Source organism: Haliotis asinina, chromosome 16, assembly GCF_037392515.1.
Source record: "Haliotis asinina isolate JCU_RB_2024 chromosome 16, JCU_Hal_asi_v2, whole genome shotgun sequence".
Lineage (NCBI taxonomy): Eukaryota > Metazoa > Mollusca > Gastropoda > Lepetellida > Haliotidae > Haliotis > Haliotis asinina.
Genome location: NC_090295.1, coordinates 16,286,839 through 16,312,413, shown reverse-complemented (window position 1 = coordinate 16,312,413; position 25,575 = coordinate 16,286,839). Strand labels below are relative to the sequence as shown.

The 25,575-nt window shown below is 36.2% G+C and overlaps 1 protein-coding gene across 1 annotated transcript in view; it reads left to right on the top strand.

Annotated features, from left to right (window-relative positions):
- Positions 1-25,575, top strand: part of LOC137268867 (CTD nuclear envelope phosphatase 1-like) — a 64,360-nt gene that overhangs the window by 446 nt on the left and 38,339 nt on the right. The gene's annotated exons all lie outside the window — the stretch shown is intronic.

The window sequence follows — 25,575 nt, the reverse complement described above, 5'->3', positions numbered from 1 at the left end:
CCATGGCATAATTTTGAAAACTACACATGACCTCTTTTGACATACGTTTGCGGAACACTTGTTGTCTCATCAAACCGGTGGCGGAATAATTTGAATTTTTCTGCTTAGCCGTTATCTGTCATTTTTACTTGCGTCCTAATTTGTGCTGAAGTATAAATGACTTATGATGGGACGGAAAATATGATCACATGGTGTGATGTCACTGTGGATTGAACACCGATTTTACTTGTGTGTAATCTGATAACCCCTGCATTATCACAAGACCATGATCTTGCTACATTGTAGGGGAAGCCTGTTTTGACTTGGACAAGTCTTGCACAATCGATTTGCTTTCTGTTTGTCTTGTTTGAAATAATCAAACCTGAAACCAGTTATGCCAATACAGCCAGATGCAAGCATTGTCACACAAGCTGTAAAAAATCCCCTAAACGGTAATATATCAATGATATGGATAGTTTGTTGAGGTGAGTGGCCTGTCAGTTGCATTACTGTTGAGGAGAGTGGCATGTCAGTTGCATTACTGTCAAGTAGTAGTGTGTTTATTGTCACACAGAATTTGTTCCAAGGAAAGGGTCTTTTTAACCCTAATGTGAAAAAAATGTACATGGTTGATGAGAAAGATCATAAGAGTACACTTCAAGCATCCTTTCAAAACCCTTCAGCACACATCAGATTGCAACTTAATATAAGCATGAGTTCTATTCATCATCCTGTCAAGACAGAGACCACAAAACATGCTAATCTGCTGTTTGTGTACATGATGTTAAGAGACTTTATTGTACGTAAAGCCATTCAATGCTTCAAATAGACTGCAAAATTCCATAAGTATTTTTGTTTAAACAATGAGTCAAGGGACATTGATCACAATCTTGGATTCTTTGGGTCAGGTGATCCATGTGTCAGTTTGTGATTCAGGACAAAACTCTCATGACATGTTAAATGAATTACAAACAAAATGTGGACATGTGTATTTAACTGTGCAATCAACATAGTTTGTAAACATCAGCATACCACTTCTAAAGTGACATGTTTATGATGTCTTTAGTAGGTGACTATACATATTAATTTTAGAACATGATGTTGTTTAGTGGGTGATTCTATATTCTAATTTTAGAACATGATGAACAGGCAAAGATGTTTGCCTTATAATCACTTTTGGCGTTCATGATTGTTCAAGTTTGAGTTGAAGTTTGGCCCCAGGTATGCAGAAAATGACAGAAAAATTCACAAATTGAATTATTGATTTCCCGCTTGTTAGCATTCATGAAAACAGAAATACGTATGAGAAAGTGGAATTTTGAAATGAAATACTTCCTCCCAATTTACCTACAAAGGGCACTTTCATAAATCTCTGCAATATTATAAAAATTTATATCCCTACTTTGTAGCTTTGTCTCCGATATTAACATGAGAGAAGAAGAAACTTAATATTGGGATCTTTGCAAAGTTTCAGATACAGTAGGGCATCAGATAATTTTGTCTGAGAGTCTGGTTTATATTTTTGTAATGATAATTGATATTAATAATTAGGTTTGGTTAATATGTATGACAAATGTGTGTTCTCACAGCCGGAGTCTAAATTTAGGAAAGCAGTTATAGTTGTTAGTGAAAATGTTTAACAATGGGCGTTATTTGATCACTTTGCGGTACAGAACTCTACATGGCCTGGCAGTCGTACAGGCAAATGTGATTGCTGAAATATATGTGTTATACACATTACAATCCAGCAGCAGTAAACTGCTTAACCTAGTTTGACCCTTAATGACTACATCACAGCTTGCAGTAATACAGACATGCAAAGCTTTAAGGCATGTTAGAGTGAGGTTTCTACATGTCAGGTAATATTACTTAGGTGTTATGTTCATTGTGTAATGTTTGTACTGTGATATAAGTAACTGGTTGGCAGTGTTACAGTATCCTAAATTTACACTGGCCTTGTGGTCCCTGGCTAGTAAAAATACAACCAAATTTGCAGTGATCCAGATGGCCAATGAATTTTGTATTGATAGTCAATCTATGATTGTTATTTTGAACCAGTGGAGTACAGGCAGGTCCACCAATTTTTGTCCACACAGAGGGGTCCTGTTGTATGGGATATTTTGATGTCTAAGGTTGTCTCCCTTTGTTGTACCAGTATTGGAAGGATGTCTGAGTGTAATACCTCTTCTTATTGTGCCTGTTTGGGAGCAAGTCCAACCCAGGGTTATTATTATAACATTTCAAGGCAAGGGATACCTCAGTATTTGCTTGGCATGAGGTCTAACCCACCATGAGTTTTCATCAAAATGATCCATCAGAAGTGCACAGCAGTATATGTGTATCGCTACTGTGAGTGAGGGAGTGAGTGAGTTTGGTTCATATTGCTTTTATTAAATTAGCAATAGGTGTAGCAGACAGAGCATCTGTCTAGAAGGTATATGTGCAAACATTTCCCATGGTAAATGCCATATGTTGAATCCAGTTTGCCCACAGCTCATTTTGGTCTTGTGGACATGGTGGATGTGTGAAGCACATTCATTTTGTTGGAAATTAACTCCATCAAGATTTGGACTATCTGATGTTTCTTGACTTATGTATTTGAGACTGAGTTTGTCACTTCTTCCTGAAAACATTTCCTTTTTTCTGAGCATCTGTTCTTATCATGACTCTCATTGAATCAAACGTGTTAACACTGATCATGACTTTGGAGGTTTTCTTCATTTTTTTGATTTGGAGAATTTGGACGGCCAAAAATGAAGCTTTCCATGTTCTCAAGTTGTTGAAATTATTAGAACCTTACTGAGTCATATTAATTATTTGTAATGTCTTTAACCAACTGTTAAAAAATGTGATCAAAACTTTAACTTAAAATACTTTTACCTGTCTGTTCTAGCTGCTCATTTTATGGATTAAATTGGAATGATTTCGTAAATATGTTTCAGTTGAGACATTTTGAAAATAAGGTGTCCTCAGTTTTTGTCCACAAGTAATAGCATAGGCTGAGTATAGATTACCTGAAATTTAATATGTTGTGAAAATACATTGATTTGTTCAACTCCTAGTTTAAAAAAAGTAGAAAAATCATGTTTGAAATGGTGACCAAGAGGTATTCTCTGAAAAAAAGCCCAGATAATGTTAAATATCTGAAGGGATTTGGGTCATCAGATACAAATGCTAAAGTAGTGCCCCATTATAATAATGGAAAACATAGTGTCATGGATGTACTATCTATCATTCAAACCTAGAGCTTGTTCATGACTGGAAACTTGGGCAAAGAGTGCTAACTGAGTAACTCTTTATCTGTGTGTTTTTCCTTCTGCAAATTACAGGCTGTGGAGGTAAATATTGGAGTGCTAGCTGATGTTTCGCTCTGCTTTCTTGATTATCTATTTGACGAGTGGTCTGTGATACCTCGGCGATGTAACTTGCCGTCTCACGACTGTTCTCTGCTAGGTTGATCTTCATCCGAAGCGGGTGATTAGGGAAGCAGTCTGTATGTGGAGGTTGATTAAGTAAACATATTGGGTAATCCACAAGCATGTGTCAGGTAGGGCTGTAACATGGTTCCGATGGTTAAAACCTCATGCTTGATCATTGCTGGCATTTTACTTGAAAAATTATCTGATGACCAAACACTTACGGATAATAAGTATTAACAGAATGTACACATTTAGTGCTTTTGTTTTCTGTATCTTCCCAGGGAATAGAGTGTGTCTTCACAGTCCCCAAATCATTTCCCCTTTTACTGACCCCTTACTGTCCTTTTGTGTAAGTGAGTGAGTGTTGGATTTAGAGAGGCTTGTAGCAATATTCCAATTTCCAGTAATATCCAGACAGGGGACACCGGAAATGAACTTAATATGTTTCCGTAATACACAGTCCAGACAAGGCAGGTTTAGATTTCCTATAGTTCTGAATCTCCCACCACAAGGGTTGCTTTTCAGTTTCAACTGATTTTTTTGTCTTTGTAAAACTTACACATTTTCAGAGATATATGTTACTATAAAGTATAATGTGAACTCAAATGTAGCACTTCTTAAAATTTTGTTGTGCTTTAAATGATAACATGTATACCATTTGTACAAGGAAACACTGTAAATATGACATTAAACACCATGTCAGTTATCATAATTGGTTTTAAGTACAATGTGTTAAGCCTGTTTCTGGTGCCCCTTTACCATGATATTGCAGGAAGAGTGCTCAAAATGGCATTAAACTACCTCACTCACCATAAACGAAATTGTCAAATGATCACTTACAGATTTCATGGCTTGGTTGGAGGCTATAGGTACAAGTACATGATTGATTACTGCCAGGTATAGGAACTTTACCAGCTGTGGCAGATATAGCAAGATAGAAAGGCTCTCCATCACTCATTTGCGGATGGGATGTGTTAATACTGACATGACATATGGTCCATGCCAAACACTTTTTGTGGCTAACAGGCCAAAATCTTGTTTGATATGATCTAATATTTCACAGTTTACACTAGTGACCAAAGTCAGACTATATATTTTTGATCATCTTGATGTGATATGATATCTTTTCTGAGAGTAATGGATAGGAAGAGTTGCATGTATGGTAAGGTGAGTTCTGATAAGGATATGATATACGTATCCTGACTGTGCTATATAGTAAGGATGGTTTGGATGGTCATGTCAGTTCTGATAGGGATGTGATATGATGCTTATCCTGACGGTAATGAATAGTGAGGATTGTATGAATGGTAAGGTAAATTCAGATAAAGATGTGATATGACATGAACCTGAGAATGGTGGATAGTAAGGATTGTGTGGATTGTCAGGTCAGTTCTGATAAGGGTGTGATATGATGTGTATCCTGAGAGTAGTGGATAGTATTAGTAAGGATTGTATGGACGTGGTCAGGTCAGTTCAGATAAGGGTGTGATAATATACATATGCTGAGAGTAGGGGATAGTAAGGAGTGTATGGACATGGTAAGGTCATTTCACATAAGGATCCTGAGAGTTGCAGATAGTGAGGTTTATGTGGATGTCAATTCAGGTCGGTTCAGATAAGGATGTCATATGAATATGTCTTTTGTTCTAATGATATCTTGATAATAATTATTCACAATGAGGAGCTTGAGAATATGTGCACTGAATGTCCTTGTATAATCATATATGTTATATGATATTGTAATTGTTAGAAAGGATGCAGGAAAATCGTGACATCCAATTGAATGAATATATTGACGAGAATATATTGATGAGAAATAAAAAAACAGATTTTTCAACAATGGTCTTATAATGAATGTATCTTGCAATTCATTTTCATGCAATATGCCCTCGATGTTTATCAATAGTGAATGCAATATATGCATCATGCAATGTCTGATATCAATAAACAATTATAAATTTCAAGGTTCGAGTCCAGGTCCATTAAATGTTTTTGTCTCATGGAAACTGCTTATAGTCAGTTGTTACCCTAAAAGTGTCATGATTAGGAAAGTAGTATGTTTCACTGTTTTTATGGTTTTGGTAAATATTACTTGAGTTGGTGTTGACTGTTGACTCTTTGGTACTGTTAACTGCTTACTGTCAATATTTGTTGCACTAAAATTGTCATCATTAGGACAGAAGTACATTTATCAGTTTTTAAGGCAGAGCTCCATTTAAAGGTCACATGCACCACAAAACATGACTTTGCATATTCTGATTCCTTTCTGTATGGGCTTACAGAAAGAAATTTTCAAAATTCAAATTCAACTTACAAAGTTTAAGAAAAAAAGTGATGAAAAAAAGCCAGCAAAATTGCACTTTCACCAGCTGTGCTGCGCTGCGACCATAGTACATCCACAGTGATTAGGTTCACGCAGCCTGAATCGGGAAGGCGACTCGTGCAAATACAGCAAGTGATGCGTGCAAGGATTATCTCTGTGGTTCACGTTGGAGAACAAGAGATGTTTCTTGCGATTACAAGCATCTTGGGTCTGCAGCAATAAGTATACACTGGTCCCATACATGCAGCTTTGCAAACCAAGTTTTCAAAAAAGTGTAGGATTAGAAATACAGTTTTCATTGCTAAAAATTCAACTTGAAGACTGAAATGTTTTAATACACGTCTATGGAAACATAGAAAAATTTGTTGTGACGAGCTGTCTCAGTCACTGACAAAACTCAGTGTCAGTTTTTATTGACACCTATGTGTCCGCCTGACTGACTGGTAATGACAATATGCAATACACCACTTCAATCATTGACCACATGCCATTTGAACTTAACACCTATCAGGCTATACACCATAAACAAAATACATTGATTTATGGCTCGTGCACTTTTTCTCTGTCACATTATGGAATTACACAGACAGGCAGATGTGATACTTGTACACATGACATGTTATTATATCTCCATTTTTCTTGGATGAATGCATTGGACAGAAACCAGTGCAAAATCATATTGTCAGTTTGAATTTTTTTTTGTTCTTGGATGAACGACAGTTTCCAGCCAGGCAGTAGTTTACCATCTCAGTATTTGTTAATGGGATCTAACAGAAATGCAGAACCATGACATCTCTGTAAGCATTATTTATGGATAACAACTTCTATTGTATATGATGCGACATTTCAGTATGGATTCTTATATTGTTATCACTCTTGCTTGACAATGGTATATAAAACCCTACCAAAACGTCGCATCATATGCAATAAAAGAAGTTGTTGTCCATAAAGAAAATCTCACGTTCTTATTGCTCGCTGTACTTCACAGATCATCTCTACATATACACAATGAGCCATCTGCGTATCGGCAAATGAGCCCACCAAAGAAAGTCTTTGTTACACTTGAGTGCACATACACCTGCTCTGACTGAGTTCGGTCTCCTGGGTGCTTCTTTTCGAGTGAGGAAAACCCAAGTACAAATATCGTACTTTTGATTTGTGATTGTACGCTTGTAATTTTGTTTATTTTTTTCTCCCACAATCAGCAATGTATATTATATGTCATGAATAAGTGACAGTTGTGTTTTAGTTATGTTTGATTTTTTTGTGGGGTTGCATATGACCTTAAAGCTTTTGACTGTGTTGGTATGATACGCATACTTTCGAAACTAAGTGGGTACTTCCAATTTCAAGTGGTCATATATACTTTTTGATGCCCACAGTATTTTTAAAATCTGTGTATGTAGTTCAAATAACAAGGTAAGAAGTGCGACCGTTTTTGTATTTAATAATACAAATAAGATGAAATCTTCTAAGTTTACTAATAATGATAAATTATAGCTAATACGGCTTTATCCACTTCTTCTGAACGAAATAATGTGTTCCTTCGTCTGTGTTTTGATGCCGCAAACAGCTAATGTTATACTTATAGGCTGTATTGAGATATCACCATCAACTGAATCAGATTGTGAAACACAGCACTTGTCTATAAATTTATATAGCAGTCCTCTAATAGCTTTCTATGTGTAGCCTAAAAATGTAGATGTTTTACAATGAGTGTGTTTAAGCTTTCGACCATGTTTGCTCAGCATTATGTATTGTTCAAAGGGTATGTAGAAAGAAAACAGCTGTTTGATTGGTTGCTATTTACAGAAAATGGAAAGGTAGACAAACCATGACTGGTACATGTATTCTATCTGTGTTGTGCATTTAAATTATGTTTAGAATTGTTCAAGATTCTTTTAACCACAAAAATTTGGAGATGAAAAACTCTGCTTTATTTCAATTGGCTTGATTTGATATGAAATGCAATGTGATTTTGATGTTGTGGGTAAATACACAATAAAAATATTTTTTTATATGCTGGTATATATTTACTTACATATTTAAACTTTTTGATGGTATATTTTGTACATATGTGCAGCTTATCTGGAGCTCTGTTAAGGGTCCTTTAAATATTAACCGATCTAACATTATTTTTGACCATTGACTTTTTGGTGCTGTTAATGAACAGAGAAAAACCCGGCCGAGTATTCCTGTCCAGACTGCCTGACAGGGAAGTGCTATTTTTTGGCATGTTTATCCCTGTTTGATAATGAGGATCACATCTTGATATCAGACGTTAATAGCTTCTCAAGCAGGCGAGACATCAGAAATAGTCATGTTTGATGTTTAATCTGATATTTTATGGATTACAACTTCTTAATTCATTGTCTAAGTGTTTCAAGGCTACGTTTTGCCCCTTCTTCATCAGGTGTGTTGTTAAATACCTGTGACCTGTTTAACATCAAACTTTGAATCAAGCAGTACCTCAGAAATTGATAGTGAAATCTATTTCCAAGAAATCGATAGTTTAATTTGGATAGTCCTTAGCATTTGGAAAATAAATTGTTTCTTTTGACTGACAAATCCTGAGAAGAAAAAAATGATATCATGTCGGAATAAAATTATACATGACATTAACTTGAGTTGATAAACCTGCTAGAGTTTAGTTGGTCTTTTGAGCGTGACTATCGACAGACTGTAAGTAATAGGCTAATAGCTGTTGGGATATTTTAAAGCATTACTACATGGAATTTCGTACGGAGTGAACTTAGATAGGGAGTGTCTTTCAAGCAAATATGCCTTAGGTAATCTGAAGAATTCTCTGATGTGATTCTGAGCATGTGTTACTTCTTTGAAATGGATCCATATTGATTGTTTTTCTTTGACCTTTTCAACTTGATGTGTAAATAATGGTGCAGCACATCATACCTTTTTTTCTTTACTCATGTTTCAATAAGTCTTTAGGATGATAGCATCTCCACTGAAGAAGACCTGGAATTTTATGAGATCAGTCTGTCTGTATTTGTGAATGTATTAATGATTGATGAAACTATTAATAAATTGCATAATAATAAATAAATTATCCTTTAGCCGCAGGTTAAAAACTGAAGTCAGTGTTGAAGCCGGTGAGACTTTGACTATTGAGACAGTTTTGATAGATGAATATAATTATAAAATTCATAAGAATGAGCATACAGCATTTTCCTTGTTCAGCTAGTTTTTTTTATTTAAGCAGGCAAAAATTCAATTTGAACCGAGCTCCAGCTTTTTGTTGCTGAAACCATCTTGTCAGGTTTTTCAGTCAGATGTTGTTGCTAAGAATATATTATTATTGTCCCTCTAAACATGCTAAAAGACCATCTGACTCGAAATATGTTCATATCTTAGTGTATTTTAACTGCAGAAAGGGTAACGTAGTGTTTCGTCTGCGTAGGCTAGTGGTTAAAGTGTTTACTCATGCTGAAGACCAGGGTTCGATTCCCCACCTGGGTACAGTGTGTGAAGCCCATATGTGTTGTGTCTCCTCTGCCATGATATTGCTTGAATGTTGCTAAACGCTAGGTAAAACCATACTCACTTAACTGCAGAATGATTTCTGGCTTAACGTTTAACAATTGGAGGGAAAGGAATTAATCCTGTCTGGGAGCCATGCTGGATGAAGGGTAATATGAGTCCCTATGGTCTTGATGATTGCACTCCTACTTTATTTACTGAAGATTTATACACACTATTTTACTCATGATTACTCATGAAAAGACTTTGAAAATAGCCAATATATGACACGACCTTGACATTTAAGCAGTGTATGAAACTCCTGGAAAAAGACAGGAAGCTGACAGGGCTGATAGCTGAAATATGTTGCCGGCCCGGCCCTGTATTAAATATAGGGAATTGAGATATGGTGTTAAAATAGAGTAATTAATGAATTACTTGTAGTGATGTAGACTCAAACATGTGCTAAAGCAAATGTAATATAATCATTACTTGGTGGTCACTGTTAATTCATTTGATATCACTGCCATCACAAAAGAATGACATTATTCATTGACTGAAAGTACTCTCTAGACCACTTACATTTAGTGTTTGATAAGTGGGTAGTTGGATCTGTTGAAGTTACAGTTTGATTGATCATGAACTGTACAGACATCATCTAGTTACCACAGTTGTGAATTGTTTTCGAAAATTTTCCCGTAGTCAATGACATGGGCAAATATATTCCGTTGGAAAATGTATTGGCGCACATGGCCGGCTATAAAATAAAGTTCTAAGCCTGCCATATAACCAGCAAGCAGCGGGTCGCTGGGCAGACGCTATTTCATTCACTCATTTAAGCAAACTGAATTACAAAGTAGACATTAATCTAATTCAGCTATTTATCAAGGACTGATGGGGAATTCTTGTGGTTAAATCGTTCACTAGTCATGCTGAAGACACAGGTTCGATTCCCCACATTGGTAAAATGTGTGAAGCACATTTTTGGTGTTCATGCAGTCAGATTGCTGGAATGTTGCTAAAAGTGGGGTAAAACTAAACTCAATCACTATTTGTACAGGAAATTGAAATGTGCATGTGGTTGTCTGCAAATGTGCAATATTGGTGTGTGGTACTGAGATTGGCATGGAGATAGCTTGAATTAAAATTTTCAGCCAAATGAATACAGTAACAAATCTGGGATTATATGTGTCTAGATTTTGACTGCAAGTGCCTTGGAAAAGCCTAAAATTTGTTCAGGATAAGTCTGTCAGTGAAGTAGGACAGGCCCTATTCTAAGTATGTGATACTATATTTAATACTGGTGACATGTGTTGGTTGTGATTCTCCTGACCTGATTGCCACAACACTAGTGAAGCACTGGTGTTCTGGACAGGAGAACTAATGGGTTTTACACCATATAGTTGTCCAAGAGATACTCCGTCAGCTTGAACCTATACCATTTCTCTCTGGTTAATCAGTACGACTATGAATTGAGATAGGTTATAGAGATAGATGATCGTTAACTGAATATCAGTAAACAGGGTTTTATGTCATGTGCAAATGTGTGTCAAGCTTGCACAAATGTAGAGAATGGATACAGCAAATATATTTAGTGCGTCAAGAGGGAAGCACAATATTATTCATTGTACCCACAACTTATCTATCACTTTGCTGAGTGTTTGGTTATTTCTTTCAGAGCACTTACGAGAAGCATTTCATCCACCAGTCCATATGATCAATGACTCATTTCAGAAATGATAAAAATATTCAGTTCTCTACAACATAGCTGGTTTGGTGGAGTAGCCTAGTGGTTACGGTGTTAGCTCATCACGCCATAGACCCGTGTTTGAATCCCCACATGGTTACAATGTGTGAAACCCATTTCTGGTGTTCTCACTGAGAAGATGTTGCTGAACTATTGCTGAAAGCAGCGTGAAAGTCAAACTCAGCCAGTCTACACTGTTGTTTCACGGGACCTTTACATTGCCTGCCAGGATCCCTGAAGCTAATAAGTATGGGTTCCTAGGACCCTCATGTATGATATGTTGAGATAAAACCCTGTTTCCTTTATTTATAACTATAGGAAAAGTAACTTTGGGCACAAAATACAAAATAGTTTGAAGGAAATCAAGTTATTTCACATAGTGAAATAGATGACGAACAGAACAGATGTTAGTTTACAACTGAATGTGGGCCAGGTGTATGTGTTATCCCTGTTTCTTCATATGGATGTGACTGACAACTCTCCCATCACTTGTTGTAATGTCATGGACTTGTGGCATAGGCTCTGTGAAGAGTGGTTAGCTATCTTCATCCTTGACTGTCATGGCTGGTACACTAGTGGGTTTTACATCATGCTGAAGACCTAGGTTTTGATTCCCCACATGGGTACAATGTGTGAAGCCCATTTCTGGCATCATACGCTGTGGTATTGCTGGAATATTGCTAAAAGTGGCGTGAAACTAAACTGAGTCAATCACTATTGGTTTTTACTTATGTGTTATACATTGTTGGGTAGAAACATTTCTCTGTTATTTTACGCCGCATTCAGCAATATTCAAGCTTCGTGGTGTGTCTGTAGATGATACAATTGGAACCAGACAATCCAGTGTTAAACAGCATGAGCATGTATCTACGCAATTGTGATATAATGACATATGTCAATTAAGTCAGCAAGCCTGACCAGCTCATAGGGTTACTCGCCTCTACGACAACAGTTTAAGGGCAGGAATTCATTGTTAACACTCAAATCTTTGATTTTACGATATAATAGAACGATTATAAAAGTGACCGAAATTTTACTCATAGTGAACCTTCTTTCTCCAGCAATCAGTTCTTGAACTTGTGAAATATGTTTTGCACTTGACCTCAAGACTAATCTTTAAACAATTTCATAAGACTGAAGAGACAAAATCAATTATTGATCAAATATTGAATAATGATCAGTAATTTGCAGCATGCTTGAACACTATTGAACTTTTTCTTGGGGAACTTGTGGAAGAACCACATATACTGCTCAACACACATCATGATGACTCGACTCAGCATAGGGAACACCCAGATGGACAACTGTGTTTCCGACCTGAGTTTCACCTATTGATTAAGGTAGTCAATGGTAAACACTCAAAGAAAGCTTTGGGGCGAACTATCTCTTGAAGGTCAATATGAAACTGATGCTCAGAGGGCGTAATGGGCAGGGGAAAACTCGGTCATTCGGGAAATACCTCTGTCAAATTGTGACAGTACTTCAAGTGGTTGTGTTTTTAAGTAGTCAGTGGTTGGTGTAGAAGGCTACTGTTTAAATTGCTCATTCGTCAAGCTGAAGACACAGGACGATATTGTTGGAATATTTCTAAAAGAGCCTAAAACTAACTTACTCACTTACACAAGTGGTTTGTTGATTATTGATGCAAACTAATTGACAATCTTGCAAGAGTTCAAAGGTAGTTAAGAAAAATGGCTGTGACCTGAACTGTTTTGGAACAGAGTTATGTGCCTTGGAAAGGTTAGGATCTTAAGTTTGAATTCCAGATTTATCCTGGTTTGTTTGTACCTGTTCTATTATGTCTTATAGGGCTTGGGTGTTCTTCTGTTGTACAGAGTTGTATAACTTGGAAAGGTAAGGATCTGCTGACCATGGATTTGGATTCTAAATGTATTCTTATGATATAATGAACATTTCTTTGCACCATGTCCATCCTGTTGAAAAATAGTTTTGATTGTTGTTGTACAGAGTTTCGTGCCTTGGAAAGGATAGGATTTGCTGATCATGGTTTTGAATTCGAGAGTCATCCTAGTTTTGAACCTTTGTTCATACCATTTCTGTCATGTCCACTCTTTCTGCTTTGATCAGATTGGTTAAATATCACAACCTTTGTCACTGGGGCATCTTGTTTCACATCATGTCTTCAAATACAGACATCATGTCATTATGGCCACAACGGTTTACACTGTAAAAAAAGAAATCACCAAATATTTCTCCACCATACTGAAAGGTTTCATTTACTGAAATATGAAAATTCGAACATCCATGATTTTTCAGAGATGGAATATTGTAAGTTGTTCACTGGTCATCGGGAGTCATGAGTTGATGTACCCTGGATGTTTGTTTATGTTCCCTGAGGCTGACTCAAGGAAAACAGATTTAGAGTTATCTCATTTCCATTGATTTGCATTCGCAAACATCTGCAATTTTTGTGCATCATGCATAATGCATTAATCGAGTTAAACAAGTACTGGTACTACCATGAACTAAAGAATGAGTTACCATTGGCACAGCATACATTGAAATGTACCTCACGTGTAATAAGGAAACACTGAAAATAATAGAAGAGCATAGAACCAACCAGAAAACAACATTTATGTGTGAGGTGAGATAAACTGCCTTAATCCATTTCAGATGAGGTTGGTGCTCAGTGAGATGTTCAATGGAGATGTACAATGTAGATGGTGATCTTCGTGGTTGTTCTAATCACCCCTGGCTAGTTTGAAGCACTTGATTACAAGCCCTGCGTATACACACCGTGTTAAGTACACATCTTAAGTGAAGGTCACTGCCAGATCTAGGTTATCTGTGCCCTCGTTATCATTGATCAGCTCCTCACAGCCAGCCAGTATGTTGTCAGATTTAGATGAGAAAAAAAAATGGTGCTAGTCAAATTCACTTTACTTGCTATCACCATGGCCCCGTAGTAGATGAAAAATGAAGTCTATTATTTTATAACATAAAAATTTCAAAGTATCAGTCCAGTTTTACAGTTAAGTTTTTACTTTAAACATTACAATTTCAGTCACCTTTAACAGTTTGATGTTTTCAAATATTTTATTTATTTTTTTTTTCAAATTATTAATGGATCCTGTATTTTTTCTCTAAAATTAAAATAAAAATATCAGACTATTTTACAAAAAAGAACTCAAATTATTAACGAATCTACTTTGACATTTGCGATCTGTAATTTGGCTACTTCTTCAAATTTTATATAGCTATAGTGTTAACACATTCAAATGTTTTGAATTGAAGGATGCTTGTTTCTGATGCTTGTTCTTCCATAAGGCCCTTTGATCGTTGATTTCTAACGTGGTTTTGTCAAAGACTGCTCGACCTTTGTTCGTAATATCAAACATAGTATTGAGGAAATTAGCTGTGAATCTGGCACAAGAGCCTGGTAGGGGGTAGAAATAAGTAGCAGTGAAAGTCAGTAGTTAATAATGTTTCATGAGGCAACACAGAGAACTAATTCATTAAATCTGAATCACCTCAACAACATTGTTACTTGCACCATTTTATGTTTGATTTGATGATCATGATAACAGTTGAATTATTTAATGATGTTTTCATGGTTCATTGTTTTAAGTTAATTTTAACAATTGGTTAGAGCATGTCAGTCAAAATAAATGGGGCCTCTGAGGTTTGCTTTTAAAATATATGAATCTGTGCCCCCTATGCTTGAACGTTTTGACAGGGCTTTCATGAGGACTGTTTGACTTTATCTTGTAATTCTGAAATATTAAATTTTAATGACATGGATTACTAGACATCAAAACAGCTCTAAGCCATGTTATAGTTTTGGATAAGGACAAAGCCTTGTGGGAAGCATGCTTCATGTCGGAAAGTGCCTGTTAAATATCCAAATCATCAGACAAGGTCTTAATTAGAAGGGTCCATTCCAAGGACCTTGTCATCGACTACAAAATTTCAGGGCCCTTCCTGTCTTTTTTATTTTGACATGACTGCATTAATAGGGGCTTTGTGACCTACGCTTGTTTTCAACACTGATTTTGACAAAGATTGAGGATAACTGTTGGCATATGTCATTGAGATTGATTCTATGATTATCACTAAATATTGAAGTGACTTTGATTATGCTGATGAATTCAAAAGTAAATCAACGTATTGCCGATCACTTGTGAGAGGGGACACATTTGTGCCTGAATTACAAAGTCAGTGTTCTGATCATGAACAAAGCTATGCCTTTTTGTATTGTTTGTGTGGATTATATTTTACTTTCATCACAATAGTAATGCTTCCTATTATCAATATTCATGTTGAGGGCCATTTAGAAAATTTCTTTAATGATTCTCCCCATCATGTAATTTTAGAATATGATTATTTTCTCAGTCCGTCACCTAATTTCAAACTCTGATAAACATGTAGTGATACTATATTCCTACTATGAAACAAACAGCTCATTGGTTGTGTAGCCTTCTTATTTCAAATGGATATTGTGCTGTTGTGACAGGCATGATTAGGATATCTAATGGATTACTTGTGGGTCAGTCAGACTACCTACTGCAACAATGATTGATCCTGAAACACTTGCAGGAAAGAAACTAATTTTTTACCTGGGAAAGTCCTGAAGCCTGAAGCATAGAATTAAACTGATTAACTGTGTACTGGACTTATAGCTCTGGTCATTTGATCCCTCTATTTGGTAAATCTTCCCTGTGTGGTTTCATGTTGGAATGGCTCCAGAGAGGCGACTATAAGGACCGAGTGGTCAGTCTTGGTGACAAAGTTACATATTGATATACTATAATGGCATCAGTTATTGCTAACAATATTAGTCAGTGGATTATTAGATCCATATTTGATTACATAAAGGCCACCGTCTTCTGGAATAATATTGAGTGTTGCATTAAGCAGAGACATCAGTGCGTTTATCTCCTGAAGGGAAGTGCTCCAGTGTGACTTCCTGTTGATAAGAAGGATGTTTAGTATTTGTTTCCTTGCATTTACTAATAATATGATACAGCACATTTAATATGAGATTGCAGGTTGATGCCATTGTGGACAAAAAGTAGTTTGGAATGTCTGTGGTAAATTTGATAGCAAAATATGATGGAAGGACTCATTGCCGGCACAGGTACTCCAGCAGACTAACAACTAGTCTCTGAAATGAACATGGAAAACATTTCATGGTAAAAAAATATTATGAAATGGAGCCTTGAGGTTTTCTTTTCAGAAGCTAAGGAAATCTAGACTTGCCACATTGTCTAGACTTGGCGTGGGCTTTCTTGGCTATATTTGCTAAAGGGTCTGTAAGGTTAGGGTCAGGGTTAGGGTTAATTGCCGAAGACAGGGACCCGTAAAGTTCAGGCGTAACCATGGGTCATCATTACCTGTGTATTGTTATGTGTATCATAGCAAGACTAATGCAACATCATTTTGTAATGCTTACCAAAAACATCATCCTTGCAACTTTCTACACTATGCATCAAGTGCAGTGAGATGAAGAAGATGTTCCTTGTGGCAGATACTTCATGTGCATTGTTGTAAAGAATGAATGATTTAGTAGCCGTGTAAAGAACACAATGCATTAGACAGTTCCGAGGTAAGAAAATCATTGCGGGAAGGAAGTCATATGAGGTTTTCAGAATCCATTCTCCTTGGTACAGGCTGACATTTTTATTCCTCTTGCTCCAAGAAAGCGAAATGGCATAGAGTGTTTGCTTTGTGAAATGTCACACCACTGGACATTCAGATAGCAGAGTTTTAGTTATCATTGCTGTTATGTAGAATGATAAGATGGTATTAGGACCTATATCACCTCATATTAATGCTGCTCTTTTATACACTATTAACATAAAAAGCAAAGTATCATGGTTTATGGCATGTACAAATATCATCTGATTATTGTTTTGTGTGTTGAAATTGTTGAAAATGGAATAATCTTGAAAAAAATATTTAAGACAAATATGGATGAAATCATGGTGGTTATATAGACTTACATTGCTACTTTAATTGCTAATACAATGTTTGTGTTAACACAGAAACATGCGTTTTTCATGCAAAAAAAAAATAAAATGACACAAAAAATATTTTGTGAGCATGTTTTGGACGCATAGATTCTGATCTACATAATTTTGAAAAGTACCTTAAAAAAGCAACTTATAGACAAGCATTAAATTTTAACATGAGTCAGGATTGTGCTGAAAATTTCACATGCAAAAGGTTTGAACTACATAATTATCATTTTATTTCTGTAAGCACTTGTACAAAACCTACCATGATCATTGCCAGTATTGTTCTTGGTGATTTCTTTAATGATACTGATATGGATCTTCAGTGATCAGTTGTATTGTGCATATACTATTGTGATGAAATATAGTGTTAATTTACTCACACAACACACACAGTTTGGCCTTTACTAATGGGCTGCTTCTTCATTGTGTTAAAGCTGCTATTAAGTTAGTAATCCATGGGAAAACATGTCAACACTCGCCAGTGATGTGAAATATTTTGATTTCTTTCAGGCTGTTTTAGGGGCATTGGGGTAGCCTGATGGTTGAAGTGTTCGCTTGCTGAAGACCTGGGTTTGATTCCGCACATAGGTACAATGTGTGAAGCCCATATCTGGTGTACCCCACCATGATCTTGTTTGAATAGCGGCTAAAAACTAAGCTCATGTACTCACTCAGACTGTTTTGGCATCTTTGAGTTAGTTTCAAGGCAGTTGATCAAATTTTTGTCAAAAGTTATCAATCGATATGATCTACATTGATAGTCAGATACAGCCTAATATGTGGAATATTGCTGAGTGCAGCAGAAAACAACAAACAAACAAAACAAACGATAGCCAAATGTAATGCTACCACATTTTATATTGTTTCATACAAAATCTCACTGTATCAAATTGTTGCTTGTGTACGCTTCTGTTTCATGTTACATTACTCAGAGTTTTCAGATATGTAGGTTTTACAGTCATTTTACTCACTTTGGTATATGTTATTGAGTAAGTTTATTGGGCAGGCATGTTCTGTGTTATGTCATGGATAATCAATTTAAGTATAATGGAAATATTATGGATTTCATGAAATATCACTCATCCAACACTGACAGTGCAACACTAGTGTTATACTTACACTGTACAGCTTGATTATTTGATAGCAATGGCAATTATAGATATATAATTAGATATATTCAGAATGCACATGTTGCAAACGTTTTGCATATCTAACATTTAAATGTGTAACTGATATGCACCACTTAGTTTTGAATGCTTCATTGGAAGTATTCTATACATATTTTACCCGGATTTGCAGCTTATCTGGGCATCTGTTAAACAACAGCAAATTACAAGCTTAGATTATCTGAATTAAGGACCCAGTAGTGTAACAATGACGCAAGCTTTTAAATTCAATGCATGTTTGAGATAATTTATGTGTCAAATATGCAGGTTTTTCGTGAGGGTCCCGGGGTAGAATAGGCCTTCAGCTAACCCATGCTTGCCATATAAGGTGACTATGCTTGTCGTAAGAGGCGACTAATGGGATCGGATGGTCAGACTCGCTGACTTGGTTGACACATGTCATTAGTTTCCAGTTGCACAGATAGATGCTCCTGTTGTTGATCACTGGATTGTCTCAATGTCTGGTCCAGACTCGATTATATACAGACCGCCGCCATATATCTAGAATATTGCTGAGTGTGGCGTAAAACTAAACTCACTCACTCGCTCTCGCAGGTTTTCAGGGCAAACAATGGCTAAACTGTTCGTGAGGACCTCTTTCTTTATAGATCTACCATGCTTACAGAGACATGGCCACGCCGTTTGATGGGACATTACTTTCCCAGACATACATCATGTTTATTTGGTCCATTTGGTCTCTGAAAGACGTAACATCATGTATTCCCCACAAAAGATGTGAATAACACCTGATTCCTTTGTATTTCTAGTGTATGGATAACCTGCCAGGCCATAATGAATAACTGCAGGTGTTCGAAAGGGAAGGTTGTATGATCTTTTGATAAGTTTATTTTTCTGGGTCCAAAACATGACTACGAATGTCTTTAGCTTGCTTTCCATGGTGTCATGATTTTGCACATGATTGGAAACCTGTTGTAGATTTTGCTGTTGGAATTTTAATTCACAACTTCTAGAAAGGCCTGCACTGGCACCTGGAACTTTCATTAGATTTCTAAACACAACAGAAATAACATTTTTGTGTGACCAAATGTAATTATTGATGTTTATTAATCAAATTCATTCATCCTTAGGGTGGTTGTAAAGGCATCATTTTACACAGATTACTCTCCAGAATTTTTAATGGAGTCAGATTACTCTCAGGTGTCTTACAAGAGTCAGATTACTCTCAGGTGCCCTAAAAGAGATCACTTTGAAGTATCTTGAAACAGTCAGATTACGTTCAGATATGTTTAAATAGTCACAGGTGTCTTTAAATAGATTAAGTAATTTGAGTCAGTTCACTACAAATATGTATTGAAGAAGTAATGTTTTTCATTGGTTAAACCCTTCTTGACATAGTCATAGTTAAGTCCTCACTGCCAGTCCTAGACGGTAGAATACTTTCACAATGAAGTCCCTGCCCTATGAATGATTTATCTAGTCATCAGTTCAGACATTGATCAACCTGACAAGTCAAATAATGCCTCTTTCGATAATGGGTATCTGCCATTCTGTCGTTCTTTACAAATAGAAGAAAGCCAGCTAATGTAACTAATACTGGATCTGCCAAACCACTGCTCCATGACCTTGCCTGCTGACCTTGCCAGGCGATTTCGGTGACCTTGTGGCAGAGGGATTGCGTGTCTGTATTTTGGTTCAAAGGATTTGTGTTGATGTTTGGTAGAGCATTATGGGAAGAGTATTGCACACTTGCCAAAAACGTCTCTTGCTGAAAAACAACATTTATGCTAACTCACTCATGGTAGTGTCTTTTTGTATTTCATGTTTAGTAAATAACATTTTTGCAACAATTTCTGGCTGTACTTGTTAATGTTCTCATTAGTGTTTATGGTTGATACTATGCCTGTTGGTAGCAAAGTGCAAGATTTTAACTTTACACTGGCACTGGCACTATTTGAATAATTTTATCGCGTTTATGTTTTGAATGTGAATATGTTAAATCAGAGTTTGAGTAAGTGGAATGTAGAAAGAATAGAAATAAATTCCAACAATTAACTTGAATATTTGTGTCTGGAATATATGTTTTATGTGCATTGTCCAATGATGTTTGGAAATAAGACAATGCTTTACACAGAATTATTGGACTTCAGTTTTAACTTATATCCCAAATTTTTTATGGTCAAATTATGAAGTGGTTTGCACTGGCTACTGAGAAATAATAAATAAATACAAACATAAATGTTGGCTTTCATATGTTTGAAGAAGCTTTCTTTTGTTAGAATTAGTTCCAAATATGGAACCTTTCTGAAAGTACACATGTACATGTGTTAAATATCTGATAAGCAAATTTCGTCAGTGCAGTTTTAACTTGTATTTGGGAAATGAAAGAGTGATCTGGTTCATGAAGGTAAATGAACATCAGTGCTCAAGATGTCCATCACTGGATTATCTAGTCCAGACACAAATATTTATCAGCCTCCATTAGACAGGCGGACCATTTTGAACAAAAAATAAAGCAATACTGATATGTGAGAATAGTTGTTGCAGAGAATTGCTGTACATTGTTATTTCCATGTTTTGCAAGGAACTGATGATGGGATTTGAATTTTGTATGTATCCTGATTGTGTAGGCAGGTGAGTCAGGACTGAACCTGCACTGTGCAGCGGTGGAGTAGCGGCGTAAAAACCATGCATTCTCTTTCACTGTGCATGTGCCAGTCTGTATTGCTAAAGCAGGAAATGTTGAGGACCAGACATCAAGCTGACGCTTTTATATCAGTGAAAACTGTTCAAAGTGATGTGAAAAACTAAACTTCCTTCCTCAGTGCATGTGTAGGTGCTGACTCACCAGACTGAAGACATTGTGAGTAATGACCTAGGTGTGGAACATATCGAAGCAATGTTCCAGTGCAGTTCTTCTCGAGCATGTTTAGGACACGCCATTCCAGAAATCTCTGGTGTAGCTGTCCAGATGTAAACAGAAATTAATGACACTTTTTAAATCTTGAGCAGAATCATCAAATACTTTGAATTATGTTATATTTATAATTAACCTGAAACTTCTGAGTGGTCAGCAGTGAACGTGTCCATAATTAATTGTCTCATCATTGGATAAAATCGCTGTCCATTTTCTTTGGTTTTTTTTAGCATTCTAGAAAATACCAAACCTGTGACAAACCAGACAATCAGCCAGGTCAAGGAATCATTCAATCAATCCATCTTGTTGGCTCTTATAACAGGCATGAGTTATTTTAGACCCTCATAACCCAGTGTGAGTGAGGTAATGTTTAATGCCACATTGCAATATTTCTGCCATATTGTGACCTCTAACCCAGTATCACATAGCATATACAACTTAACGAGCTAACTGACCACGATATCCTTGCTCGTGATGTCAATCATTGGATTATCTGGTCCAGACTCAGTTATTCATTTGCTCGATGTAGCTTTAATATTGTTAAGTGCAGCATTAAATGTGTTTAAATCCAAAGAAACTTGTTGCATTAGTTCTTGGTTTGCTGATTGTGGAATTTATGAAAATGTATTGATTCATCTTGTAATCCAACCCGGTCAAGTTTCAGTGAATTGACTTGTGATTATCCTGGTTAGATATGATCTTCAGTAATCCATGTCCGTCATAACAGGTGACTAACAAACGGCATCAGGAGGCCAGGCTTGCTGAAATAATTGACACACCATCGTATCCAAATTGTGTAGATTGATGTTCATGCTGTTGATCACTGGATTGTCTGGTCCAGACTTGATTATGTACAGATGTTGCCATATACCTGGAATACTGCATACTGTGTCGTAAAACTCACTTAACGGCACCCAATTTTCATGGATGCTGAGCAAAATGTACTATTGTAACCTTTCCAGATTGCCATTTGGTTGGTTTGAATGACCTTAGTTGTGAAACTATGCTGTGGACATACACTCAGATGCAGCTGAACGAATAGTTTTTGGTTATTTCCGTTTCAAAATGACCTTAACACATTTTTCAGTTAATTGTTTATCAAATTGTTTGAATTTTTCTCTTTGAAAGAGTTATGGGGCAATTGACTTTGCATTTAATAGTTGTGGAAAGTATATGTCGCTGCTGGTATTTTGTCATAATGTTTTGACAGTTTTGTTTTGGACAAACTTGGATATAGAAATGTTAAATAGAGTTTGCGATATTTTCCAGTTTAGTAATATCAACATTGTCCTGTCAAATGGTACTATTTACACTTCAAATACTGGTTATGAAAGATGTGATAGATAGATCTCATTGAAAAACTCTTCTCTTTAGCGTTCAACTTGGTCCATTTTGTGAACTCTTGCATAAACATGTTGTTGGTGACCTATGTTTTTACCCAGGATTCCCTCACAGCCTCTGAACCGCTGCTAAAGGAGATGCTCACCCAACTCAGTCGAACACTGTAGATATGGATTTATCAGTGTTTTTTCACTATGTCTGAATGGTTATACAATGTTGATATTTATCAGATGTCAAGTGTAATCTTAGATATTCCAAGGTTATTGATCATGTGTATGTTTTCTTTATTTTTTCTCTGACAGTGGTATTAATGTGAACTCTTGCTCTTTGTAGTCGTGTTGTGAAGATCATGGACATCTTTATTTTAAACAGTCATGCATCTCATTCTCAATGTTTTTTTCTACAAGTGATGATTCCTTCCAAACCTTGTTGGTTTCTTTGTAAATAGAATCTAATTTTTCCATTTCATCATCACTGCAAGCAAATTGTATCACAACACTGAATGGATATATATATGTCCAGACTTGATTATTTACAGACCACTATTATACAGGTTGAATATTGCCTACGCTATACAACAGACCAACTAATATCAGGTCTCGATTCTTTGATTTCTCAAAAGAGGATGAAATGAAGTATGAATGGGAAGTATTATAAAAAAAATGATATTTTCAAACACTGTGTTTTGTCCAGCATGCCTGTTGCGATTAATAAGAAAACTATCTTCTAGAATATCATATGACATTTGTGTCACTGATCTGACTAAATGCCATGTGTTTCTGAAACATTGCACAACGTATATATCAAAGATCGGCTGCGTTTCTACACACTTTGGTCCTGGGTATTTTATCTTTCTCTTGGTGGAAACTCGTGGAAATCTGTGGAAACCCGTTGATAGGAGCATCATTTGTTTAAAGACTACGGCCAGGGACCTAGGGTTATCTAAATATATCCAGCGCACTGGTTTGAAGAATTGCCTTCCTTTGTGCCATGCACACCAGAAACTTCTGATTGTGGCTTTGTTTCCCCAAATTTCTAGAATAAATCAGGGACTAATCTTGACCTGAATAGAGGCAGTCAGTGAATGAACCAAAACCAGTAGAAAAATGAAGAATGCCATGGTTATTACTTGTGGACATGTTTTGCAAGACTGTCAGCATGCTAAAAGGTTTAGTGTTTACTTTTGTCTTGGTATAGAATGAAATATTTTCACAAACCTGTCTCACAAGAGGACTTTGTTTGGAGTCCAAGACGCAAGTTTCATGATTATGAAAATGGTAAATGCTCTGTGTAACACAATTGTTTTTGTAACAAGATTCTAAGATGTCTGAGATGGTAAATGTTCTGTGTAACAAGAGGCTAAGATGTCTGAGGTAAATGTTCTGTGTAACGAGGCTAAGATGTCTGAGGTAAATGTTCTGTGTGACAGGAGGCTAATATGTCTGAGATGGTAAATGTTTTGTGTAACAAGAGGCTAAGAGGACTGAGGTGGTAAATGTTCTGTGTGACAAGAAGCTAAGATGTCTGAGGTGGTAAATGTTCTGTGTGACAAGAGGCTAAGATGTCTGAGGTAAATGTTCTGTGTGACAGGAGGCTAATATGTCTGAGATGGTAAATGTTTTGTGTAACAAGAGGCTAAGAGGACTGAGGTGGTAAATGTTCTGTGTGACAAGAAGCTAAGATGTCTGAGGTGGTAAATGTTCTGTGTGACAAGAGGCTAAGATGTCTGAGATAGTTAATGTTCTGTGTGACAAGAGGCTAAGATGTCTGAGGTGGTAAATGTTCTGTGTGACAAGAAGCTAAGATGTCTGAGGTGGTAAGTGTTCTGTGTGACAAGAAGCTAAGATGTCTGAGGTGGTAAATGTTCTGTGTGACAAGAGGCTAAGATGTCTGAGGTGGTAACTGTTCTGTGTAACAAGAGGCTAAGAGGACTGAGATGGTAAATGTTCTGCGTGACAAGAGGCTAAGATGTCTGAGGTGGAGTGAATTGGAGGACACACTGGTATTGATCTAATAAATTACTCAACTTTCACTTTTTATGCTGTAATGAGGGAAACAATACTAAATAATAAAAAAAATACTTATGCTTTAAATAAGACAACTTGGTTTGGTCTAGTGTTCGCATAATTTCTTCATCTCTGTTTGCTGTGACAGGTGGTTGTCCTCTTTAGGAGGTCAATGATTGCCGGTGTTGTGACATCCCCACATTATCAGGTGTTGTGAAATCCGACCCACTTTACCTGTGTTGACATTGTCAGGTCACTATGTGCCAGGGTATCAACACATCGTGGCCATGAAAGATGTTTACTAGCTTCTGTCAGTAGTTGAAATAAAAGTGCTAATGTACCAAATTGCTTTTGATGCCATAGTTACCACAGCCATTCTATGCTGTCCAAAGGTATGAGTGTTTGAAAACTTGGAGTTTATGGAAAAAACAATATAGTTTAGATTGTTTAAAATTGTGGTAGGATTAAGAAATTTCAATGCTAAAGCATGGTATATGGTGAACTTGATAGGAGACCAGTTTATGAAAAAGTATGATATGTCACAAACTGATTTGCTGTTATTTAGATAAATAACTTTGGACTACCTTTGTTTTTTCAAGTGTATATATATATATAGTTTATCAATAGTTGTATGAAACTGGTTTTGGTTTCTTTAAAACTTTTTACCTTGGTTACCTGTGAGGACAGTGTTATTACGTTACAAATTTAGAGAAGTTTTCAAGACAGTTATGGATTAAAATCAGTGAAAGTCCCAGAAACTGAATGACTGAAAACTAATTTTTGTAGGGCAAGCAAACATGTCACTGAATGAATACATTTTTTGCAGAGCAGAAACTGAAACTAATACAAAATAGTTTTAAATCACAGAATTAAATCTTTGGAAGAAATTAAAAATAATTTTGGTACTGAATGAATAAATTCTAAAACTGGGAAATAAAAATAATGTGTACTATGTTCATTCTGGTGTTAATAAAAAGGCCCCCCCCTCCCCCGTCCTCAGTTACGTGGGCCATTTAGAAAATAGTATGGGTCATGTCATGTCAATTACAACGGTATGTCAGTTGTTACACCTACAGTATTTAGTAGTTACCAATTAGAATTCACTTACTTGTAGTAGATATGCAATATTTGATGTCCAATACAGTTAAGGTCAACAATTTAAACTTTTTCAACATTTATTGAACAGTTAGGATAAATTCAAAATGAACTTGAGAAAAAAGAAAACTCTTAGAATGAACACTTATGTATAAACATTCTTCAGCCT